At 35.8% G+C, this 26,702-nt stretch overlaps 1 protein-coding gene across 8 annotated transcripts in view; it reads right to left on the bottom strand.

Moving 5' to 3' along the window:
* Positions 1 to 26,702, bottom strand: part of ERBB4 (erb-b2 receptor tyrosine kinase 4) — a 1,106,505-nt gene that overhangs the window by 311,881 nt on the left and 767,922 nt on the right. The gene's annotated exons all lie outside the window — the stretch shown is intronic.

Here is a 26,702-nt window from a genome sequence, read left to right as displayed (position 1 = left end):
AACAAAATAGTTTAATCTTAAGTGCACTAACTGCCATAGTTCATCTGAAAAACATGGCAAATACTCACAAAGCCATTACTGAAACTGACATTCAGAGTCAGTTAATAAAGTATGCCCAGATTTTGGCAGCTACTAATCAGGTCTGACCCTTGTCCCAGATAAATCCCTGGTGGCCCACGGGCTATGACATGATAATGTTGTTAGTTGTGTTGAATAGGAAAAGAATCTTGTCTAATCCATTCTTCATCACTAGCTGCTTTATTCATTTATTTAATGGAGTTTTATTCAATCTATTCTTTAGACACGCTCAGTGATTCACTGAGGGACCTTAAAACTGATTTTAAAATACACTCTTGGCCACCAGGGAAATTCTCCCCTATTAATAGATTATTAACATCACCAAACTTGATGAGTCACAATCTGAAAAACCAACAGTACCCTATTACCTTAATTATAAAGATATTCTTGAAAGCAAGGATGACTTTTTTGCATATACCTCATAAAACTGTATATATTGGTTTCAAATAATAAAGGAAGCATATGGATCCTCATAGGAAAACCCCAAATAGTGTTCTAAAGAATAATTTTTATATTAGAATTGAGGGCTACATCTTATGCCACACAAATAAATGATATGCTGTTACAATCATAGTAGACCACGTCTCCACTTCCAGACTTAACAAATACAAAACAAAGCAAAAGAAAACAAAACAAAAGCTACCGGATTTTTGCTTATTTTAGTATATTGGATAAGTATGTCCTTATCCAAAATAATGAATGGAAACAAAGATAATCTCTCCTACTCAATAAACACCTGGATGAATTTCCTTCTCAAATTGAGGAGGGGGGGTATTGACAATTTTGTGATGAAAATAATCACAAAATATTAAAATATAAAAGAGCCACATACATCAGGTAAGCAATGAATAAATAGTTGCTGACCTCCTGAGTGATATCTAGTCTAAATTTCTCATTTTATTGATGAGAAAACTGAAGTTGAAATAAATAAACTTGCCAGTGTACAAATCCAAAATAATTCCCATCCATCTCTGAGAGATATATCCTTCGAGTTTTTCAGGCAGTTTCTAGTTTGCTCACAACACACAGAGCCCATGTTGTGAATAATCAGTTTGGGGATTAAAATGCCAAATGATACAGAAATGCTAGGAAAAATATTGCATTTAATAATACTAGAAAACTCGAGGCACCTGAGTGGCTTAGGTGGTTAAGTGGTCATTGGTTCAGGTCATGATCCGGGGTCCTGGGATGGAGTCCCACATCAAGCTCTACATTGGGCTCCCTGCTCAGCGGGGAGCCTGCTTCTCACTCTCACTCTCTCTCTCTCTCTCTCTCTTTGCCCCTCTTCTCCCAGCTCATGCTCCTTTCTTACTCTAATAAATAAATAAAATCTTAAAAAAAATTACTAGAAAACTCAAAGCTATCCTCAGCTAAATTAATATGCCCCTTTCTACTGTCAATTTTTTCTTCATCCAAATCTACACTCATTCACTTTATTTTTGTCTCAGATAAAGGAATGTTCTTTTTCCCCATTTTAGGTTATTCCCGAGCCACAGCTTGCCTAGTCCTGTAATGTTCAAGGCCAAATTCTTGCATGGGAAATTATTTATATTCTTTTATAATAAATGTCTTTCTTTACTGGCCATTTCTTCAAAGCCAATTCTCAAGATTCTCATATATAAAATAGGTTAAAAATTAATCCTCCCTTGATCTCATGCTCTTCATTATCCTCAGAAAGCCAAGTATTTCACAAGAGTTATCTGTAATATATATTTTCTAACACCTCTCAAATATCTATGCCTAGACCTTCTCCACAATGTCTCTAAATATCTCACCTGAGTTTCTAACTAGTAACTGATTGTTTACTGGGCAGTTCTACTTAGGTGAATCAGGGATATTTAACATTTACAAAGGGCAAGTCTCAGGGACTATTTCTATCATTGATTCAATTGCTCAACTCAAAACTTGGAATTTACGTCAAATTTCTCCTCTCTTTTCCCTTACTGCCAAATCAGTTGGTTACTAAGCTTTATTATAAATTCTATTGTCTACCTCTTAAATTGCCTCCTTCTTATCCTGTTTCTTTGTTTGGCATGTTCTAGACCCATTCTCTGCTCATCTGATGTCTTTACATTCTTCAAAGATCATCTCTCCTTTATTAACCCTTCACCAAATCTCTTATCTGTAAGCCCTTCCCCTACCTCTTCCCTCCCATTCCTTCTTGGTGACCTAACTTCCTGTCACACAGATTTCTGTCCTAGTGCTTACACCATTGTATCATAAGTTGGCAGAACAAGTTAATTATCCCTGTATTACAGATGAAGAAGTTAACATTTAACAAATACTAACTCGCCTATCTTAGATCACAGACTAAGTTATTATAAAGTGGAGTTTGAATTAGTATCCAGACTCTTATATATCTTCATTAATATGTTTACATTAAGAACCTCAAACAATAGGTGTCTAGATTTAAAGACAAAAAGAGGTAGGGGTGGGAGGAAAATAGTTTCAGAAACTATTTTATTTTATTTTATTTTATTTTATTTTATTTTATTTTATTTTATTTATTTTTATTTTTTTTCAGAAACTATTTTAAATACCAACATTGAATAACTAAAATGACCTACTCATATCTGCTTTACAGTCTTGAAAAATAATTTATTTGGAGTCATTTTAACTAACAACATAATTATGATTGGTGCATAAGAAAAACTAGGACATTACACGAATATTCTTAAAACTTACAGCAAAAGCCATAGACAGAAGATTTTTTTACATTTAGCATTTTATGAAATCTTTTCTGTGGCTGAGTTCAAACTACTGATTTTACAGAGGAGGAAACTGAGGCCCAAGTAGGGCCAATATTCAAGTCCATATCTCTCTCAGTAATAAAAACAATAATAATTTTGGAGTATAACCACCTAAAAGAGTTGGAGCACAAACGTACTTTAAACATAAAAGGAAGACGGCTTTCAAAATATTACTTTTTGGGGATCCCTGGGTGGCTCAGTGGTTTGGCGCCTGCCTTTGGCCCAGGGGGGATCCTGGAATCCCGGGATCGAGTCCCACATCGGGCTCCCTGCATGGAGCCTTCTTCTCCCTCTGCCTGTGTCTCTGCCTCTCTCTCTCTCTCTCTGTGAATATCATAAATAAATAAATAAATAAATAAATAAATAAATAAATAAATAAATAAATCTTTTAAAAAAATCAAAATATTACTTTTCTTCATTTGGACATATTTTTGAGATTTTGTTAAAAAGGTAATCATGTCCACCTAAAAGTTACATTATGCTTCTTTGCAGTGTTTTTTTTTTTTTTTAAATGATTTTATTGTTGCTGTTTTATTTTTAAATCTCAATTTAGAGTAAAAAAAAAAAAAAAAAGCCCACATTTTATATCATGGCTCAGTACACATATACATGATGAAAAGTTTTAAGAAATTATAATAACCCTAATTATGTGAAAGTACTTTGATATTGTCTCTTTTGTTCTATTCTAATTTGGTCTATTTATTCTAATCTAATTTGTTTCAATACAAATTTAATATTAGGCAGGGACTACGGAAGGATTTTACAATCCACTAATGAATTGCAACCAGTAGTTTGAAAGCACTGCTAAACTGCATAGACAAAGGTCAAGTAGGAAATTAAAGAAACTAGTCCTAGTGCTCCTTTTACATATGTGAGGCAAATTGGCCTTCCAATGAATATAGGAACTCAGAGCCATTGGAGATGAAATTTCCTTTTTCTGAAGTTTTAGGATTCCTGAGCCTATGAGGGTTTATTTTTTTTCCACCATTACAACTGGAAATTTGGGATAGTTAAATCTTAATTTCTCCTGTATGACAGTAGTATGCTAAACTATGGGCCCATATAAAACATTTGGGATTCTCTTTGAGCAACACATTTATAGAAAATAATACATTATAGATATTAAATAAAGCTTTTTTAGGGCAGCCCAGGTGTCTCAGCAGTTTAGCGTTGCCTTTGGCTCAGGGCTTGATCTTGGAGTCCCAGGATCAAGTCCCATGTTGGGCTTCCTGCATAGAGTCTGCTTCTCCCTCTGCCTGTGTCTCTGCCTTTCTCTCTGTCTCTCATGATAAATAAACAAAATTTAAAAAAATAATAATAAGGCTTTTTATTTTTATTTTATTTCTAAATATTTTATTTATTCATTCATTAAAGACACAGAGAGGCAGAGACACAGGCAGACAGAGAAGCAGGCTCCCCATGGGATGCCCGATGTGGGACTCTATCCCAGGACCTGGGATCACACCCTGAGCCAAAGGCAGACACTGAACCCCTGAACCACCTAGGCATCCCTAAATAAAGCTTTTTATGCATTATTAATATATTCTTAAAATAAATTATAATCACTATGGTGTGGGCAAAATTAGGCATTCCCTCAATGTTTTTAAAGTTTTACAATAAAGAGGGTATTTTTTTTTGCTCTTCTATCCTTTTAAAAATTTTGGAATTACAGAATCAATATACATGTTTAGAGAAATATAAGTACAGTATTAAGTTTTTAGAAAATAACTTATTTTTTTACCACAGCAATAATCAATGTTGATTTTTGGGTGTCTATAAATTCCTGACCTCCCTGTTACAATTTTATGGTAGTATAACAGTTAACATGAAAGACACATTCTCACTAGAAATTATCATTCTTTTTTAATTTTGACAATCTAAGAGTGAAAATCATAGCTTTTATATCATTGATTATAAATGAGGTGAAACATTCTTATAAATTTCCTGTGTAAATTTTAATTCTCTTAAATTTCATTAAAATATTTTGTTTTAATAATAAAAACACTATTACATAGTTAAAATTATCTTTTTCTTTTTAATTCTCAGTTATATTTTAAAAAGACATAACCACAGACATCCCATAATTTTTATCTAAATTTTTTTAGTACTTTCAACGGTTTCATGCTTTTTATATATTTAGTCTATAATCTTATTCTATATCATGTCTTTTAAACTTTTTTTTGTTTTTTTTAAGTAGGCTCCACACCTAACATGGGGCTTAAATTCATGACCTGAGATGGAGTCGCATGCTTTACCAACTGAACCAGCCAGGTGCCACTAAACTTTTAACACACAATTCATCTCATGTCTTTTGTTTTATGGTAGGGTTCTAACTTCGTTTTGTTACATACTGTGAACCATTTGTTCCAACAGTATTTATTGAATAATCTATGCTTTGTCGCTTTTTCCTAAAAAAAAAATGCCAACTTTATAAAAACTAAATTACTCTATCGATTTTAGTCCCCATCTGGACTTTCTATTAGATTCCATTAGGCCAATTCCATTTTGAAATAATACCGTACTATTTGTTAAAAAAAGAGACAGCAAGCTCAAAATGGAGTCCAGTTGCTAAGCCCCACGTCAGCAAATCAGGACTTAAATCCTAACCTAACTGCTGTTTAGATCCTTCAGCATATGAACTTAACCAGCCAACATGGAATTACCTGGGCAGCATTAGTGAGATGACCTTCCATTCTCCTTAGGAAAGCAGCCTTGCCTGAAACAATGCATGCTTTACCAATAGTTGCCTTCTTTCCACTCCTTTTTTGCCTTTAAAAATTTGTCCTTTTCTATAGCTCGGCAGAGCTCCTTTCTATCGCCTGATGGGATGCTGCTAGATTCATGAATCAGTGAATAAAGCCAACTTGATCTTGACATTTACTTAGTTTACTTTTTTAAAAAATATTTATTTATTCATTCATTCATGCATTCATTCATTCATTCATTCATTCATGAGAGACACAGAGAGAGGCAGATACATAGAGGGAGAAGCAGGCTCCCTGCAAAGAGCTCAATGTGGGACTCAATCCCTGGACCCCAGGATCACGTCCTTAGCCGAAGGCAAAGGCTCAACCACTGAGCCACACAGGCGTCCCTACTTAGTTTAGTTTTTGTTAACAGATTTGGTGGCAGCAGCAGGATGGAAGGAGACTACCAACAGCTTAGAGGACAGGAAACACAGGGTGGTTCCCCACAAACACTTTGGATTCACTGTCTTTCTCACTGTTACCAAAGGCCATGGCTAAGCTCCTTGTAGGTTCACAGCTCCACTGTCTTTGCAAGGAGCTCCCAATTCTAATTGGTTTTCCAATCCAGGGCAGGTCAGCTTTAGCTGGAGCTGAGCCTCTAGCCTTTCAGACCACAACCCTCAGGTTTTTGAATGGGAAATCCCCAGCCCTTAATTCTGTCCCAAGATCCACAAGGGAACTATTAGGGGCAATGCACAGTTCACATCCACACTGCCTTCCCACCCCACTCCACCCTGCCATTGCACAATCTGCAATTGTTGATGACTGATGGTTCAATTCTCTCCTGGGTCCGAGGTTCTATAAGGATTGTTGGTAGTGCATACAGGGCCTCCTCTTGGCCAAGACATAGTGACATCTCTTGGTTATGGCTAATATATCAAGGTATATGATTTGTTTGCCTTATTTTTGTGTAGATAAAGGCTATCGCTAATGGGGATTTTGGAGACCAAAAAGCTGTGAAAATTGGTGGACACGGGTTGAGCACTTCAGAGTTGTTAGAGTGCTCCCCTCAAACCCAAAGATTTCTATGTTAGAATAAGTTGGCCATGGAACAAATTAGATTGATAATACATTAACCACCAAACTCAAGAAAATTTCTATGTAGAAAGGTATACTGTGGGATCCCCGGGTGGCGCAGCGGTTTAGCGCCTGCCTTTGGCCCAGGGCGCGATCCTGGAGACCCGGGATCGAATCCCACGTCGGGCTCCCAGTGCATGGAGCCTGCTTCTCCCTCTGCCTGTGTCTGCCTCTCTCTCTCTCTCTCTCTCTCTGTGACTATCATAAATAAATAAAAATTTAAAAAAAAAAAAAAAAAGAAAGGTATACTGTAAAACACTGCATAATCCCAAAACTCGTCTCCTTTAGGTATTAGTTTGGCTTGAGAAATCCAAAGGTTTAGCTAATGGTATCCTTAACCTCTAGAGCCAAGTATACAACTTCCTAGCATATCTGTTCATTTTATATCTAAGAATTATGGCCCTGGAAACTATAAATACCTACAGAAATAGCAACATCTTACTAAATTTGTTTTGTGTCATGGAAATGTAGCTTCTTGGTAGCTCCCATATTGGGGATTCCAAAATATGACCAGACAGTAATGTGGGTTCAACTCCATCTGTGGCTAGGGTCCTACTAAACTTCCGCCATCCCTCAGGGGAACGATAATGTCCATTAGAAGGATTGTTCCAATTAGATACGATCATTCATTTAGGAAGTGCACTTAAAAGTAAGAGTTCCAAATTAAACAAAACTATAGAAATGGAATAGCTATTTTAGTTGGTATGTAGAAGATTCCAAAAAGCTTCAAAAATTCCAAAATAGCTTAATTAAAAGTTAAATTGCAAAGAAAAAAAATAGTTAAATTGCAAAAAGCTAATGAAAAACTAAAGACATAAGAGGTACCTAAAACAAAAGATTATAAGACTATCATAACTTTTACTGCTCGCCTCTATCTTCCTTTTTAGTCTAGTAAGCCCATGCCTGAACTGTGTTGTACCCTGAACTTCACCCTGTGAAGTCCCCTGAAGGGACCTCAAGACCATAAACAGAAGTCCACCGAGTTAATGGCTTTACAGACATACTGACTATCTGCCTTAGAAGGAGGCCCTCCATATGGGCCCCTCCCAGAGCTAATGAGACTCTGAGGGATTTTCTGCTAACCTGCTACATTTATTCTCTTAAATAGGCAAGGGGAAACTAAATTAAAATTAATTCTAAAAACCTTGCCAAATTCTGGTAAATATCAGAACTACATGCTTCACTTTAAACCCCAATCAGAATCCACAGATGGGATCCTGGGAAAACTGGCACAGGCACGCTAAGGGTCACATTCCCCATATCTTTTGTCTGTAGTACCTTGTAGATAAAGAAAAATAAGATATCTTTTGTATTCTTTGGGGGCACCTCTTGAGTCCAAGTGGTCATTCAATACTGCCAGATATATTTACTGTTTGTCATTACCTGTGTGTTACTGTTAGTCCAAGTGGTCATTCAATACTGCCAGATATATTTACTGAAAACTGACAAGATATTTAAAAGACATGTTTAAGTACCTCTGTGGTCAAAAGCTGGCCACATTAGAAGCTGATATTCAGAGCTGCATTAAGAATTTTTTAAAGGGCTTCTTCCCTAAGCAAATTGAACATACTATAGTTGGATGGGTAGATTAACCTAAAATGTCCTTTAAGCTGCAACCCAATTCTTTGAGGAGTTAGAAACAGCTTCCTTATCTTACAAATCTTTACAAAACTGGAAATAAAGCTCTTGAAGCAATTCAAAGTTCACATATTCCTTTTTAGGAGTCCCAAAACTTCCCCTATGTATCTCAAAAGGCTTGTAAATATTGGCTTTAGGAAAACCGAAGTCCTTCTTGGAGAAATTTGCAACCCTTCCCTGTGCCTTTTAAATATAAATGTTAACTCTTACCCAGACTGTCCCCAAGTGCTAAGACTAAAAAAAAGCAAAAATGGGATAAAAGAGGCTATTTAAAAATACAAATTGCTCTACAGCTTCCATAAGATTACTTGTCAAGGACAGAGGTGAATCTTAAGTGACTTCTCTACAAATATTAGTAATATAAGGCGTTAGCCATAGAAGCTATAAGATCTGTGTTTACATCTCTCTGCATGTTTATATGAGTCCATATATATGGGTTATAGATGTGTGGTATTTTTCTACCTCTAGAGGGTATTACCAAAGTTAATTCGTAAAAGAGCCTATTTAATTGGCTTAAACAGACAAGCACTTATATAAATTTAGTATTCATAAAAATTTTCAAAAATATAATAGAAACTTAATCCAAATGAATTTCAGGTCCATGTGATCTGGGGAAATATTTGGTATTAAAGCCAGTTTGAGTTGCTTGAGTTAATTAAAACAGGTATATCTTTAGAGTGACCAGCATTAAATATAATACCTTTATTCTGTTAAGGCTTACTAATGGTCAAATAAGTTCATGTAATCTCTTACAAGGTTTGTCAGCAAGAAAAATAGCTTGAGATGATGGCTGACTTTGCCTATGGTATCATGAAGTTTTTATGGGTAGTCTAAACAATTGCTAAGAACAAGTAAATTAAAGAGATATAAGTAGGATAAAAGTTTTGTATGAACTTTTTTAGTTTCCCCAAATATTTTGGTAACCTGAAATCTTAAAGTTTGCTGGGTTAAGTTAAATGATGAGTCAAGTTAAATTCATTGAATATCCAGATTATTTCCAAATAAGATAAAATAATTAAACACTAATTACTGAACATAGGTTTATTCAATGTTTGACTTTCTTTTACAAACGAATTAAAAATATTTGGGTCTATTAGTAGTGTTTTATGACATGCTGAGAAATTTTCTATGATAAAGCACACTTAAAAAAAAAAAAAAAAGCACACTTCTAGAAATTATTAAAAGTATTTATAAGTTTGCCAGCCGGTCAAATGTTCGTGTAAATGACAGTTTATAGTCTCTTACTTCTTGGTTTTCACCAGAAATTAAAATTTTCTAAGGGTTAAAATTCTAATATATATAATTAAAACCACTAAAAATAATAAGAGAAAGGAATTTTACATATGCCAGGACTGCTTAAGATTGAAATGAATTTAATTAAGTAAATGAGTTTCAATATCAAAAGGAAATGTGTAAAATTATAGTTCAGTTTTCTTTCTGTTAAAAGGACAAAGTTTCCTTGGACTATTGGTCTGCTCTTTATAAAAGACTGTAAAGGATTTTTCCTTACCTTTTAAAATAATATGTCTTGAAAACAAGGATTCTGTGTTTAGTCAAAATAATTTCCTGTGTTATTTTTATCAGGTCTTTGGTAATGTATTAAAAAAAGTGAATCCTCTCTATTAAAAGAGTAAAGTATGTTTTGTTTGTTTGTTTGTTTTTAAGATTTTATTTATTTGAGAGAGAGCAAGACTGCACAGGCGGGGGAAGTGGCAGAAGGAGAAGGAGGAGTAGCCTGCTTTGCTCAGGCTCCAGGCAGGGCTGGATTCCAGGATCTTGGGACCATAACCTGAGCCAAAGACAGAAGCTTAATGGACTGAACCACTCGGACACCCATTTTATTTTATTTTTTTAACAACTATTTAACTTTCTGTATTTGCCTGCAAAGTCTTTAATTTTCACCACGTTTAAATGGAAAATTAAGTATTGTTTTATGGTGACCTATGTTCCTATTTGACCAACTGTTTTAAAAACTTTTGATATTTTTAGAAACAAGTGTTGGTGAACATGTGAAGAAAAAATAAGTCCTCTTGCATTTTCAGTGGGGATATAAGCTGATGCAGTCACTGTGAAAAACAGTATGTAATTTCTTCAAAAGTTAATAATAGAACTATCCTACAATCCAGTGTTCATACTCCTGGGTATTTTTCCCCAAAATACAAAAACACCAATTCAAAGAAATAAACATACTGCTATGTTTATAGCAGCATTATTTATAATAGCCAATTACAGAAGCAGCCCAAGGTGTCTATTGATAGATAAATGGATAAAGAAGATGTGATGTATATGATGGAATACTATTCAGCCATAAAAAAGATGAAATCTTGCCATTTGCAATGACATGGATAGAGCTAGAGAGTATAATGAAATAAGTCAGTCAGAGAAAGACAAATGCCATGTGATTTCACTCATATGTGGAATTTAACAAAACAAATGAGCAAAGAAAATAAAACAGAGAGAGAGAGAGACAAACCAAGAAACAGACCCTTAACTATAGAGAACAAACTGCTGGTTCACAGAGGGGAGGCTGGTGGGGAGATGGGTGACATAGGCGATGGGGATTAAGGAGTGTACTTACAATGAGAACGGGGTAATGTATGGAATTGTTGAATCACTCTACTGTATACCTAGAAACTAATATAACACTATTTGATATCTATACTGAAATTAAAATAAAAGCTTAATAAATAAATACTCCGAAAATAAACTTTTTGGTGTTTTTGACAAAATTCTCAAAAATAAAATTCTAAATGAAGTCTTTTTGACTTAATCCTAACTTTAGGATTTTCCATAGGGTCTCTGGCAAAGCTTTATTTTCTCCCTTTATATAAAAAGGGTCATGTTAAACTAATTAGGGTTATTTGATATACTAAATTGCATAGGAGGCATTATCAAATAAGAAGCCCCACAAAGCCCTCTTTATGTCGTGTTTGTGTAGGTATATGTTAGATATGTTCCATAGAATATGAATTCTTGGAAATCTGATATGTCCTGCCATAATGTTATCAGTCATACTGCACTATTATCTTAAAATGTGGTGTGTCACAGAAATAACCAAATTTTCTTGTCAATTTCATTAAAATGAACTCTTATCAGATCTTTATTTGTTTTTTTTAAAGATTTGATTTATTCATTGGAGAGAGAATGTACACATGTACACACGCGTGCACACACACACGTGTGTGTGTGGGGGGGGAGCAGATGGAGAGGGAGAAGCAGACTCCCCACTGAGCAGGGAACCTGATGCAGGACTCGATGCCAGGACCCTGAGATCATGACCTGAGCCCCTAAGGCAGATGCTTAATCATCTGAGCCACCCAGGTAGCCCATCAGATCTTTAATAATGGGTATTTTTAAGATTCTATTGTCATTTACAGTTACTGTTTTACTCAAATGTTTTTGCAAAAGTGTTCCAGCAAAGGGACTTCATCTTCAAGGAGATTCACGGAAAAGGATTTTTTTTTAACTAGTTCATGTTTTTGATAACTTTAAAATCATAAATGTGAACTGGGTAAGAATTTCCAGAGCTAATGGAAAAACTGGTTTTAAAGCAGAACAAGGATTAATATCATGGGACTGAATGAACTGATGAGGACTTTTTAACTGAAACACTGCTGGTTCTTTAATGTTTTGTTTTTTCAGATTTTAAGAAACCTTTTTCTCTTTTCTCTTAAGCTATCAACAATTTGATAAGGTATACCTTTGTGAACAAAGATGAGACATTTACTTTTTCTCTCTACCCGATCCCTCCAGAATTAGAAAACTCTTGAGCATTCTTTTCATGGCAATATAGTTATTTGCATAAGTTCAATGAGATTCTGTTCTCTTTGTAATAGGATTGATTATATCACCAAAGCTTCACGAGAATGTCATATTTGAAATAGATACGCATAGACTCAGACTGACCAGACAGTTTTAAGGAACCGAGACTGTCTTTACAGAGCCAGTAAAGCCTCTGAAAAATCAGCCTGGTGCCTTGCTTATAAGGTTCCAGCAAAGCAATCTTAAAAAGAGCTTATATGGTGGGTCATTATCTTGTTGCACTTATGCAAATACTCAAGCCAATCTAATGCAAACAAATCAGTTTCACCATGATTATCCTTAGAAAACAAAGAAATGGGGACAATTGTAGAGAGAAAAATTATATGTGCACCTTTGTATACTATATTCTAATCCTGTTAATTGTCTTTGAGATTTTGTTACAGGCTTGTAAACTGGACTGGTTCTTGAGTTATTCTAGTTTCTTAAAAAAATATCTGGAGGTGAATCTCCAAACTAATGTGTCCAATTTTCTCCTACCCTTCTGAATTGGAATCAGTAAGAAAAAAGACTGCCCTTGAACCTCCGTGAAAGGGACTATTTCAGCTCATTCTCATTACCTATATGACAGCTATACCTCAGGGATTTGGACCCCAGATATACATCCACCTGATACCTGGTCCTGAGAAAATGCTAGAAACCTCCAAATCAAATTGAGGTAGATTGCTTCCTTCAAAATGCTAGATCAAGACTTCATATTTTAACTAAGCATGAAATGCTTCCTTCTTCCCTTTCTATTATTCTGGTATTGGCTTGGAAAGATAAGTGCCAACATCCTTATCTCGTCTGTCCTTGCTAAAGGGGCAGGCGGTTAAATTCTGGATTTTAGAACAACTTTTTATTCTAGGGTAGGAGAAAAGTTAACTGACCCCTGGCTTGAATGTACAAATGCAACAATCCCTGCAAATGAATCCATTATCATGCCACCTTAGTGGGAGTAGTTTGTGTCCTGACATGATTTATCTGTCTGTGGTAGTTATCATTTTCCTTGGGCCTGTTAAAACCTAGATAACTGTCACAAAGCCAGACAATATCTTTTAGATTATCTAAATGTGCCTCCAACTTTCCACAAACTAAGACACCCCATTGGTTGATTCCCCTGGATTTATATTGCTGAGTTAGAAAGGAATTACCAGAAGCCATTCATGAATCAGGATTCATTTCCTTTGGCAGGGCCCTACTCCCCAGGTTAGGAGTAAAGGTAAATGAGAACATGATAAAAAACAAAAACAATAACAATAACAACAACAACAACAAAAACACCTCCCCTTAACCATTAAAATATTACAGATGCTGCTGCTAAGACAATAAGTGCCCAACTTATAGAAGTGTTTGTGCTATGGCTGACACCATCTCTTGTACCTACATTAATATTTCTGGAGAAGTCGAAATTCAGTTAAATGAAATCACTGAGCAAACCACTGGGCTTAAACAAGGTGTCTCTTTCCACAGAGTCTTACTTTGCCATATTTGGTTTTCATTGGTTTGGGTTTGGGGAACCCAGCTCTGAAGCACACTCCAAACATTGGAAATTATCTTGCTTATAAGAATCATAGTAATCTCTCTGGTGTGTTGTACTTTCTCCAAAGCTTTAAATGCATGTTCACAGCTGCTAACCACCAAGCAAATGATCTCCTTAAGATTGGGACAGCAATAAAAAAGAAGGGGGGGGGGGTAGAAAAAGGAGAAGGAGGAGAATAGTCACCTTAAAAATTGTGAAACTGCAATGGAATATTCCTCAGCCATTAGAAACGACAAATACCCACCTTTTGCTTTGACGTGGATGGACCTGGAGGGTATTATGCTGAGTGAAGTAAGTCAATCGGAGAAGGACAAACACTATATGATCTCATTCGTTTGGGGAATATAAAAAATAGTGAAAGGGAATAAAGGGGAAAGGAGAGAAAATGAGTGAAAATATCAGTGAGGGTGACAAAACATGAGAGACACCTAACTCTGGGAAATGAACAAGGGGTAGTGGTAGAGGAGGTGGGTGGGGGGTTGGGGTGACTGGATGATGGGCACTGAGGTGGGCACTTGGCAGGATGAGCACAGGGTGTTATGCTACCTGTTGGCAAACTGAGCTCCAATTAAACAAAAACTTGCAAAAAAATAAAAAATAAAGATTAAATGCAAAGTCAAACATAAATCTATAGTGAACACCTGTTCAAGTAATCTGAAGTATTTTGTAGTCAAAATATATTTTCAATTAAAAAAAAATGTGAAATTGAAGTTGTGTCATATGAATATCACAGAGATTAAACAGAAAGCATGATGGCCTGTGAATACCACACAGATGATCAACAAAAGCTATTAGAAACTACAAAGCAGGGATCCCTGGGTGGCGCAGCGGTTTGGCGCCTGCCTTTGGCCCAGGGCGTGATCCTGGAGACCCGGGATCGAATCCCACATCGGGCTCCCGGTGCATGGAGCCTGCTTCTCCCTCTGCCTGTGTCTCTGCCTCTCTCTCTCTCTCTCTCTGTGACTATCATAAATAAATAAAAATTAAAAAAAAAAAAAAAAAAGAAACTACAAAGCAGTGAGAACTACAAAACAGTAGCTGAAAGTAGTGCTAATGCCTTAAATTTTGATCACACCTCTCAGTTAAGCTGAGAGTCTGATCAAAAGTGGGGGGATTGTTAATAAAGGAGACAGCAGGCCCAAAATGGAGTCACATACTAAACTACACTTCAGCAAACCAAGAATTAATACCTAACCTCATTGTAGTCTCAACTCCCAGGAATGTACCCTTAACTAGTCAACAGGGAGTTACCTGGTCGGCACCAGTGAAATAGTCTGCCAGAGAGAGCCCTTCCATTTCCCTTCCAAAGTCAATCTTGCCTGAAACAATCCATTATTTCTTAACAATTTCCTTTTTCTATCCCTTTCCCAACCTTAAAAACCTTTTCTTTTCTGCAGCTTGACAGAGTTCCTTTCTATTGTTAGGTGTGATGTTGCCAAACTCATGAACTGCTGAATAAGATGTCCACTGACAGATGAGTGGATAAGGAAGATGTGGTATATACATATATACAGCGGAATACTACTCAGCCATCAAAAAATGAAATCTTGTCATTTGCAATGACGTGGATGGAATTAGAGGATATTATGCTAAGTGAAGTAAATCAATCAGGAAATACAATTATCATATGATCCCACTCATATGTGGAATTTAACAAACAAAACAGGGTCATAGGGGAAAAGAGGAAAGAAATTAAACAAGATGAAAACAGAGAGGCAGACAAACCATCAGAGAGTCTTAACCACAGGAAACAAATGAGGGTCACTGGAGGGGAGGAGGTGGGGGATGGGGTACCTGGGTGATGGGCATTAAGGAGGGCACGTGATATAATGAGCACGTGTTACAAAAGACTGATGAATCACCAAACTCTACCTCTGAAACTAATGATATGCTATATGTTAATTAATGGAATTTAAATAAATTTTAAAAATAAATTTACTTAGTTGAATTTTTACCATTTAACATTTTATATTACTTTATAATAGTTTAATACTTGATGAGGAAAATCCTTCCACATAGCTCTTCTTTTCAAATGTATGGCTATCTTATTCACTGTATTTTCCAGAAATTCTTTAGACTATTTTTGCTCCAAAAAGGTGGGGCTGGAGGTTGACTGAAGATTGTTAAATATGTAGCTTAATTTTAGAACTGACATTTTCATAGCATGAACCTTCTCATTTTGGAATGTAGCAATTCTCTATTCACTTGCGTTTTCTGTTATGCCTTGGCACAATGCTGTAGTTTTATTTTTATTTTAAATGATCAGTAACTAATTCTTTCAGTCTTTCTTTCTGTCCTTTACCCTCTACTTCCCTCTGTGTTCTAGTCAATGAAATTAAAAATGTCTTAAAGACATACAACATTGTAGATGAAAATAATCATCTTAGGTAACAGTTATTTGAGTTCAAGAAATATTCAAATTAGAAGAAAACCAGAAGGGGGGCACTTGGGTGGCTCAGATGGTTAAATATCTAACTTTGGCTCAGGTCATGATCTCAGGGGTCCTAGGATCAAGCCCCAAATGCAGCTCTTTGCTCAGTGGGGAGTCTGCTTATTCCTTTGCCCCTTTCCCCTGCCTCCTGCTCAGGTTCTCTCCCTCAAATAAATTAGTAAAATCATTTAAAAAAGAACAAAACCAGAAGGTATTCTTGTACTCATAATGCTCTACTGGCTCTATCATAACAAAATTCATAGGCAAAAGGACTTTAGGTAAGCCCAAAAAAACATCATCAGGGAAATAGTGATATGCAAAACTTATATCTTGGGGTCTATTTTTTATAACTTCATTGTAAATTAATATAATGACTATCTCTTTTGAAAATATCCATGCTAATGGAGAGAAGCAGCCATGAAAATATTGTAAATTATCCAATAACGCATAAGGTTTATATTTACTTGAGAAATGGAATATGTCTGATATTCAGCAATTCACAATTCTTCTAATAGAATGTGTAAAATTGTGGCTTGACACAGAAAAATTGGTAAGTATCCAGTCATCTCTTCTTTTTCTCTGTCATTCCCATACTGTTTACTTAATTCCTCCTCCAACCCGACCAGTTAAGTCAATAAATAGATGATATATCTTGGATTCATGTAGGGCAGAACTTTAAGGAGGATATTTTTCTTCAGACTTGCCCAATTCCTTAACCATGAGAATGGTATGTAAATATTTGCTTTTCCAAGAATGAAATTTCACACTTTTTTCTATTCCTGTAGCAGTGAGTATAAGTGTCATATTTATCAATGGACAGCCTGATGTCACATGTAGATAATTTTGAAATTTTCTTTTCAATAGTCAAATACAGTTATCTTAATGACAGCAGTTTGGCTGCAATGATATAAATCATTCAGAATAAACTGTCATCACTACCAGAATAACAAAATTCTTCTAGTGGTAACAATGCCAGATATTTCCAACTGTTCTTCTCAATGTCCTCTCAACAATCCTTCAAAGGTATAGCATTCCCTCTCTAATTTTTCTGATTAGATCACCCATCTCCACAGTTTGCATTCCCATAATGTAAGTGCCTGACATTAAGCTTTTTGATTGTAAGGTAAGTGCTCGACATTAAGCTTTTATTTGCTGACAGATCCATTTCAAAGTCATCCATCTTAAATAAACATATGACAGCTGTATGACACAGTTCCTAGTAAAACACCTAGATAAAACAGGCTACCCCTAACCGTGGAGTTCCCTCCTTTAGAAATCCCTGCGTAACTTATATAACTGACCACTTGGATGATCCAGCTTTCCCCCTCCTGCATCCTAATTCTCAAGCCTAGGCTTTAAATTTGTCAATGGAGAGTGAACCTGTGAAACCCTAACACACCTTACCCTTGACCCCAGTAAAAGCAGAGCCCCAGCTCTGTGCTTTCTATCTCTCTATACTCAGGACCTTACTGAATGGCTCTGGTACATACCATAGACCCTGCAGGACTTGTGAGCAATAAACCTTGTATTTTCAAGGTCCCCTGATAATTGTTGCTGTGGTATACTTTGCAACCAGAATAAGAACCCCAAAGGAAAGTCCAGCTGCAACACTAGCTCTGGTTGGGGAAATATCTTTGGGGGCTCACAGGACCAAGTGAGTACCCAAGGGCATTCCTAGCCAAGAGCATCACTTGAGACCCACACAGAACAACTTGCCCAAACTATCTGTGTCTATGTCTGTCTACATGTATATCATCTATATCCATAGCTAATTACTGCACACAGCCAGGAACACAAACACACAAATATCTGAATCAGGCAAGGAAGCTTGAACAGGAATCATCTTTTCCAATATTTCATTGCATAGTGAAAGAACTTGAGAAAACCGAGGTTCTTGAAATTGAGTTTGTTCAGGACCCCATCTCCAGTCTCTTGAGGCCCTTGGTTCAGTATTCTTTTTGACCTTTTCAAACACTCCTCATTTTGTCTTGCACCCAGAGCATTTCCAGAGAATAGACACAAGTTTATATACTTTCTTTATGCTGCTTTGATCTTTAACATGACATTAAGCAATGTCTCCTAAATCTGCGTTAACTGTATTACATGGAGCATTTCAAATAATTATATCTCCTGTAATTAAAACAAACAAAAACTTCCCTTCCTTTTAAATCTCTGAAAAGCACCATTAAATGCCAGCAAATATTATCATTTTATATCAAATAAAAGACACATATTAAGGGAGATTATTCTCTCATTTTCTACTAAATTATTGGGTCACTTTTGGAAATGTTTTATAAAGACACGATATTAGAAATGTATGCAAGTAATCAATCCATTTTAATGTTTCCCTTAATTTTACAACATCTCTAGAAACTACAAATCCCAAAAAGGAAAAGAGGAAATAATTGAAATCGATAAGAAGGCTTATGGACATGCAAAGTTATTAGTAAAATACAAGGGTTTTAATTAAAGATGTTGGCTTTTTACAAAGGCTCGCTGTTATCCTGATTGATCGAGGCTGCTGGCTCAGCTCTTTCTCTTTTCCCCATTAGCTCCCACTTGCTTTTCTCTGACCTAATTGGATATTTACCACATCTGAACTACCTTTTTAAACATTTGTTCCACAAAGGTTGTGAATACAACTACACTTTAGACAAACTGTAAGTGTATGCACGTATGTGAGTATAATTCGTTTATTATTTTCATAATTTGTCATTTTGATTTTACAAGCAACAGATTTTTGTAAATTTTGTGGAAAAACTGACAACTGAGTTTTCAGTTATTACAATTTTTTGCTGAAATTTTGAGGAACAAAAATACATAAGTATTTTCTTATATTTTAATATTCACTTCAATAACTTTCAGACATATTTTAAAATAAAAAGGATATATATTGACATCTATATATATCTACATATATATATTTCTGAAGTTTGCACTAAAAGTCAATAGAATCCATAAGAGAGGCCAAGTTATTTTTTTCTTTTATTAAACTGAAAGTTTTTGTGTACTGCAGCTACTGAAAGTAATTTTCTTTGTGCACAATATAACAAATTACTGAGGAAAATGCCAAATCATTTTTAAAAATTTCTAAAAAAAGAAAAATTTCTAGCATATTCTACAATGTCTGTACAGAAACATTAAATGACAAAGTGGTTTTTTGGAATAAGTTTTTTCTTTGCCAACATAGTAGTACCCTCCATTTATATTTATCTAAAACAAAACAAATACATAGCTTGAGCTAATTTCATTGACATTCTATTTTTAATTTGAAACAAAGGATTAGGAGATAATCTAGCTAGGGAGGATATTGTAAAAGTAAGGGGTGAATTCCACGAGAAGTTTTCTTTTTTTCTTTTTTTTTTTTTTTTCCACCAGAAGTTTTCATTTGGTTAAAATAATGCCTTAGCTTTAATTGATTGAATGGACATTTCCATGGACAGCAGTATATTTGTTCATTCCAGTAGTTGAGACATACATTCCTTAATAATTTTTGTGGCGTGTAATTTTGGTTTGGGAGACAATTTTTTTGGCCTATTGTCAAATGCCCTTACCTTTTTTCACTTTGTTTCTAAGCCAGAAATGTTACCTGTAGAGGAACTGAAAAGACTAACGAGCACATGGAGCCTAGCAAATTTGAGTTAAAGAATCATCTTGAAACTCCTTTAATACAAAATTTGTGCAAAGGTTGGGAGAATCCAGCTGTAGTATTTGGATATATGTTTTCCTCCCTCCCTACTCAAAACACAGTGCCTAACTGAGATGGCACCAGGTCTAGAAGGGTAAAGGAATGTGTAAAATGAGCAACACCCTGCCTGATAATAGGAGGGTGGAGACAGCTGGCCTGATACTGTGCTGAAAGATAAAAAAGGACACGCAGTATCTATTTTAAATGAGATAAGTGTGCTTCATATATCTTGCAGGGACCGAGATAACTTTGTTCCTTTAATCATTATTATTTATTTCTTAAAGCTCAGTCTCTCTCCTACCTAAACTTATGGAGCTCAGACCTTAGGACGCAGTACTTATGAATAGAGAGAGTTGTCATTCTTACCAGTAAGCTTGCTGAATAATACTTCTATAAGCTTCAGACTTCACACAGCAGATAAGTTTGTCTCCCCTGACATGACTACATTAATCCACTGAATCAATTTACTTAAGCTGTGCCGTGGAGCAATGCAGCCACGATTTAACTGAGCTTAAAAGTACTTTCAAGTTTGAGGCACCGCTCCGCACACAACCCAGCTCTTGGGGTCCCGTCCAAAGTTCTATTTTGATCCAAAATGGACTCACTTTTGCTAAGCCCCACCAACCCTTAATTCCAGGAGTGGAATTTTAAACCAATCAGTCTGCAATTTCTTGATCGGAACTAGTGAGGAAATCATCCTGATAAAACCAGCTGTCTTCCCCCAAGGGGGAAAAATTTCAGCTTGCCTGAAATAATCCACTCTTTAATTCCCCTGTCCCACCCTCCTTCAGCCTATAAAGTCCTTCCATTTTGTACAGCTCCTCAGACTTCCCTTCTGTTTGCTCAATGGAATGCTGCTTGATTCGAGGAGCATTGAATAAAGCCAATTAGATCTTTAAATTTACTCAGTTGATTTTTTTTTTTTTTTAACAGCATCTATGTCAGAGATATTCCTGTTAGGTTTACAGGGTCAGTTCCCACATTAACATGACAAAGGATTCAAGGAAAATGAATTCAAGTGACTTTAGAAAGTCAGATTCACCAGTAAAAAGGTAAGAATGAAACACTTGGCTAGATTCTTACAAGCAAAAGGTACTTACTTTAATATTAATAAAATTCTTTAGGTTGTCTAAGGATTTGTTCCTAAGGAATTTGTTTAGAAAAATGTTTTATTTTTTAGAAAAAAAAAAAAGTTAAAAAAAATGGCTGCTGGCTCTGGAGTTGATAGTCTGAATGTTATTCAATGCAATAAGGGAAAAATGACACACTTAAGTTATTCAACATGCAATCAAAGCTCACAGTGGCACCCAATCCAGGACACAAAGTTAGTGCAAAGTGTTACTAAATTCTACTTAAAATGTACACAATTCTACTGCAATAATATCTAGAGGTATGCAGAGTGAGCTATTGTCCATAGTAAGCTTTACACTCTCCATTTCACTAGATTTATTAAAAACAAACCAAAAAAAACTTCTTCCTCATTTCCTTCTTTTTAAAACCCCTGCCTCCTGCAGGCCTCCCCTCAAGCTTACCATTGTTGTAACTCAGCATTTTTGTTTTTGCCATTTCTCTATTCAGAGATGTTTTCATTCTGATTATCACTCTGCTTCATTTCACCTTAACAAGGCATTCATTATCAGAGACTTGTTCTCTCAGAGCCTGAGTCTTTTGTCTTTACCAAGACTTCTTGCCATTTAGTGACACAGGGGAGAATTCCTGGCACATTTGTTGTTTTAGGAAGAGACACCTGTGGGAAGGTGCCAGAACTGATGCGATGTGGTGAGTGAAATGTATTCTTCAGTTGCCTTAGCTGATTCGCAGGGTTTTTTAATACTTTTACCTTCTTTACCTAATGTATGATAAGTCTCAGAAATAATTATCCCCAGAAGACGGGGAAATATTTGGCAAATCATGAAGTTGAATATCTTCAGAGAAGCCCTCACTGAAGTGAATTTATTTCAGTTAAGGGAAAAAAGTCATTTCTAAACAATTTAGGACTACATCTTTTAGATCCTAAAATGTACTTCTGTATGGCCAATCAACAAAAACAGAATATTATCAAAAAACTTGCATAGTCTTGGGGTGCCCTGGTGGCTCAGTTGGTTAAGTTTTTATCTTTTATCTTTTATCATGATCCCAGGGTCCTGGGATGGAGCCCAGCATGAGGCTCGCTGGGGGAGAGAAAGCTTGCTTTTCCCTCTTCTCCTTCTCACTGATTGCACATGCTCTTTCTCTCTCTCTCTCTCTCTTTCCCTCAAGTAAATTAAAAAAAAAAAAAAATCTTAAAAAATTAAAAATTTGTACAGCCTGGATTTTCTGATTTTTAAAAAGCTCAGTCAGGGTTCAGAGGAAAGCATGCCTCAAGTGGGCCTAAGGTTAAGTAACTGAAAGGCTATCAGAAGTCTAAAGGAAGCCTGAAAATTTTTACATTCTTAAAAAATTTTGATCACATATGATCATTTTCAGAATTTAGAATCTCTACAGAATCTCTTACAAAGTCTAATTCCCACCCCCACTCACCTAAAAAAAAAAAAGAAAAAACAAACATGTTTCTAAAATTCAGGTCTTACAACAAGGTCTTTGAATAGTTCCAAAATACATTTTGCCTCAGAATGGTGGGTTCTTTAAATATGGATAAGTAATTTACCTTTCAAATAGCTCAAACTGGGAGAGAGAGAACAGGAGTGAATGTCGAGGGCAAGTAGCCTCCTCTTCACTCTTAGGGTTTTTGCCTTTTTATTCCTCAGCCACGATATCAGTAGTCTTCACAAGGTGAAACTAGCCTACAAGAATTTCACTTCCACATGTATTCATTCATATTTAAGATGGATTATATTTTCTAACACTATTCTCCTTCAACTTATTAAAATATTAGCTATTATGTATTAGGTCCTTATCTATGCTAAAATATAGCTAAGCATTTCAACTCCATTACTGCAGTGAATTTGATTCCAGAGCAACAACCTTTGGGGTAAGTGTAATTATCTCTGTTTTTAGATTTGGTCACTGAGATTTAGAAAGATTAAGTCACTTTCCCATGACAGAAAATGGAAAAGACTGGGATTTGTATCATCTGGTTGATTTCAAATTCAATGTCCTTGTCCATAAGCTTGCTGTGCAAAATAGTATACAGGAAACCATTCTATCTTTGGACTCAGGACACTCAGGTTGAAATCCCAGGTATTAGCTGTGTAAATTTAATACCTGATCACTTCTTAAGGGTACATTTCCCCAATTGTAAAATGATGTAAGGATAACTGTCTTCTTTAATTCACAGGAATACGGTGAAAGTAAATTTTAAGAGGGAATCTTTTAATGAATTATAAAAGATCCTTGCAAATAAATACTATTCCAAAGTTTGTATTTGCACATATCAGATACATGTAAATGCTTTTGTCGAATTTGATTTTGATAGAGTCTGTGGTGGAGGCACAGAGACCATTAAGCTGATTTTAGGTCATTATAGTAAGCCTGATTTCTATGCTGAAAAAGTAGGTGAGGGACCCTGGGTGGCTCAGTGTTTGAGCGTCTGCCTTTGGCTCAGGGTGTGATCCCCATCTGGGGATCAAGTTCTACATTGGGCTCCCTGCAGGAAGCCTGCTTCTCTCTCTGCCTGTGTCTCTGCTTCTCTCTCATGAATAAATAAATAAATCTTAAAAAAAAAAAAAAGTAGGTGAATTAAATGACTTCATGCTGATAATCTGATACTGCTTGATGATTTTCTTAGTCAAGACTGCCTCCCACCCTCACTTGGTGGCAAGTAAAAAACTCATTTAATAGTGCTAGAAGAACATTGTGTTTCTTAAGGCACCTAAGATAGACACATAGAAGGCCTTCATGAAGGCCAGAGAATCAGTAGGTAAGAATTGCTACTCTCTTTGTGTCTCTGATTTTTGTTTGCCTCTGCATGACTGATTTAACAGGTTCAAAATGGAAACTTCCACTAGGTGTAATTTCTCCTCAAGTTCAGATTTCTAATGTAGTATAACCAGAATTTCTGGATCCCAAGTCCTAATTCTCTGGGAGAGAGTTTCATTGGCCCAGCATTGGTCAATATTTACTCTTATTATAAGATTTCTCATTCTCAACCTTCAGTACTTTTAAAATTTCATTCTGAATAATTATTCTTTGTCTGGGTAGGGGTGGAGTGAGGTTCTTCTATGCACTGCAGGATGTTTGGCAGCATCTCTGGCTTCTACCTACCAGATGCCAATAGATGCTCCCCAAGCCTGATTCAGTATTGGAACACCAAATATACTCAGACAAACAAATGTCCCCTGGAGGCAAAGTCACCTCTGCTTGAGAAATACTGTCCTATGACTAAGATTAGAGCATCACACAAAACAAACATGGGTGCAATGACTCACCCCTCTAGAAGGGGGTAGTTCTCAGAGGAAGACAGGTGTCTGCTTGGCAATTACCTAAAAGTTGTCTACATAAGAATAAGAGAAAATTATGAAAATTGAAAATTGAAAATTATGACTTTTTATTAACTTTTGTATTTTTTTTTACTAATATAACCAAATCGCTTAAAATTAATTAAAAATTACTGCATTTTGAATGCTGTATGAATTGAAGACATCTTTAATTTTCAAAGCTGGAGAACACTCATGTGTGCTGTTTTCACATTCTGTCTTTTAATAGAGTGATTTCCAAGACTTTGGCTCCCTGTCAATTAGAGAATGATCATTCAGCACTAAAACACTCCTACTACTACTACAAAGAAAGAGAATAAAAATTACATTTTTATTCTACAAAAACACATATAAAATACAGCAAATATTAATTAAAATAGTTTTATTTAATTTCATTCATTAATAGTATTATTAAAAGTGCTACACGGGACTTCTTGTCCAGAAATAATGGCATGAACCTGCCTTTCCCTGTCCTTCCTTCCTAAGAGCAGCATACTGTGGAAATAATGCAAAGGGTAACAATGCAAAGGAGAACTCTGAAAGGTGTTGAGACAAAGGCAAACTGGTCTGGGTTCCTGAACTGGAGGAACAACACAGTAGTAGGTGTCTTACGTCCCTCTACCCAACAGAAGAAAGGAGTCTAAACTAACATTTCCTAAAGGTAAGCTGGCAACAGAAAACAGCCCAGGTAGGCTTGTACATTCCCCAGATCGAACAGGTGGACCTCAAGGGTGCCAGGTGGGCGTGGTGGGCCTGAGAGTCCTCTCCCCCTGCAGCCGACCAGGGGTGGGTGGGTGGACCCACTAGCGGGGCCCAGACACAACAGAAGCAGCCAGGCTGAGAAGTGTCCTTGGTTCCTTTGTAAAAATAAGTAAGTAATCAAGTGAGTAAAAATTCAGTTTTAAATTTGACAACTCAGAAGTTTTCTTGCCAGGAGAGGACCTGTGGACCTCTGCACACTTTAACAATTTCCATGGTTACCTGCCACTTCATCACAGAGTATTATAACTATTCTTCTACATTAGAAATCTTGACTTTCTTAAGTAAGGCCACATCAATGTTATTTTAGCATAGTGTGGAACTCGATGTAGGCTACTTTGCTGTGAAAACCTTGTCTACTGCTATTGTAGTGAACCTATTTCATATATTAATCTAATCTTTACAATCCTTTAAAATTCTTGCCAAAACATAGCTCCATAAAACAGTATTTCTGTCAAATAAGTTAATTTAAGTCTACACTGAGATACTATGTTTCATCTAACTTTTTAAACTTTTTTTAAATTTTTATTTATTTATTCATGAGAGACACACAGAGAGAGAGAGAGAGGCAGAGACACAGGCAGAGGGAGAAGCAGGCCCCATGCAGGGAGCCCGATGTGGGACTCGATCCCGGGTCTCCAGGATCACGCCCTGGGACGAAGGAAGGCTCTCAACTGCTGAGCCACCTGGGGATCCTCCTCATCTAACTTTTTGACAAAGACCCGAAAGTTGGATAATACACAGTTTTACCCAGGGACTAGGGAAAACACGCATTCACATACATTGCTCCTGGCAGAGGAAACTTTTACAAACCCTACAGAGAACAAGATTTCCATGTTAGTGATCTCTATCAAATTGCATAAACACATGTCCTTGACCTTGTAATTACCATTTCTAGGAATTAACACTACAAGCAAATTCATGCACATATGCATGTAGGAAAAAACATCGAGGTGCATTAAAGCATGCTAACATTTGAGTGAAAAATGGGATAAAACATACACATATTTCCTACTGTATACATAAATTGTCTCTGGAAAAATACATAGAAATAGCCAGTAACATTTGTTGCCTAGGGGTGGCTGAAGGACAGAAGTAAAACCAAAGTAGGAAGACATTTTTACTTCAAGTATTTTTCTATTTTATGAATGTTGGACATGAAAATGTCTGTGAATTATTATTATTTTTTAAAGAAATAATTTACCAATGAGAGAATATATATATATATATATATATATATATATATATATATACACACACTATAATCTATAGTAATCTATACCTTGTTTCTATGGTGGCTTGTAGTAATTATTTTTGTGTTTCTTTATTGGAATGGAATCTAACAAATATGAACTGAGACAAATTAGAAATATCTGGACTTCCATTCAACAGTATAATAAGTTTCCACAATATCTAATATTTGTATATTCATACTTTCAATAACATTCTCTGTGTCTTCTATGCTAATAAAGGAATACATTTTAAATTGCCACCACACTGTTTTCCATATATTATTCCAGTCATTGTTATTGCAGCAGAAAGAAAAATCTTTACCATTTACATAGAGCATTTTGTTTTTCTTTTTTAAAGAAACCATTTATCCTTAAGATAGTGAAAGTTCAGTGCTGATTTAAATATGGCTTTAAGAATGCTAAAAAAAATAGATACTTTTCTTTGTACTCAAAATACCTTTTTTTTAACTTTTTTAAATGTCTTAGCAGTGATGATAGCTTATAGCTACTTTAATGACTAGTTCAAGAAACAATATAGGCAAGGAC

Source organism: Canis aureus, chromosome 36 (genome assembly GCF_053574225.1).
Source record: "Canis aureus isolate CA01 chromosome 36, VMU_Caureus_v.1.0, whole genome shotgun sequence".
Classification (NCBI taxonomy): domain Eukaryota; kingdom Metazoa; phylum Chordata; class Mammalia; order Carnivora; family Canidae; genus Canis; species Canis aureus.
Note: the sequence above shows the minus strand (reverse complement) of the source record. Positions and strands in the feature narration are given on the sequence as shown.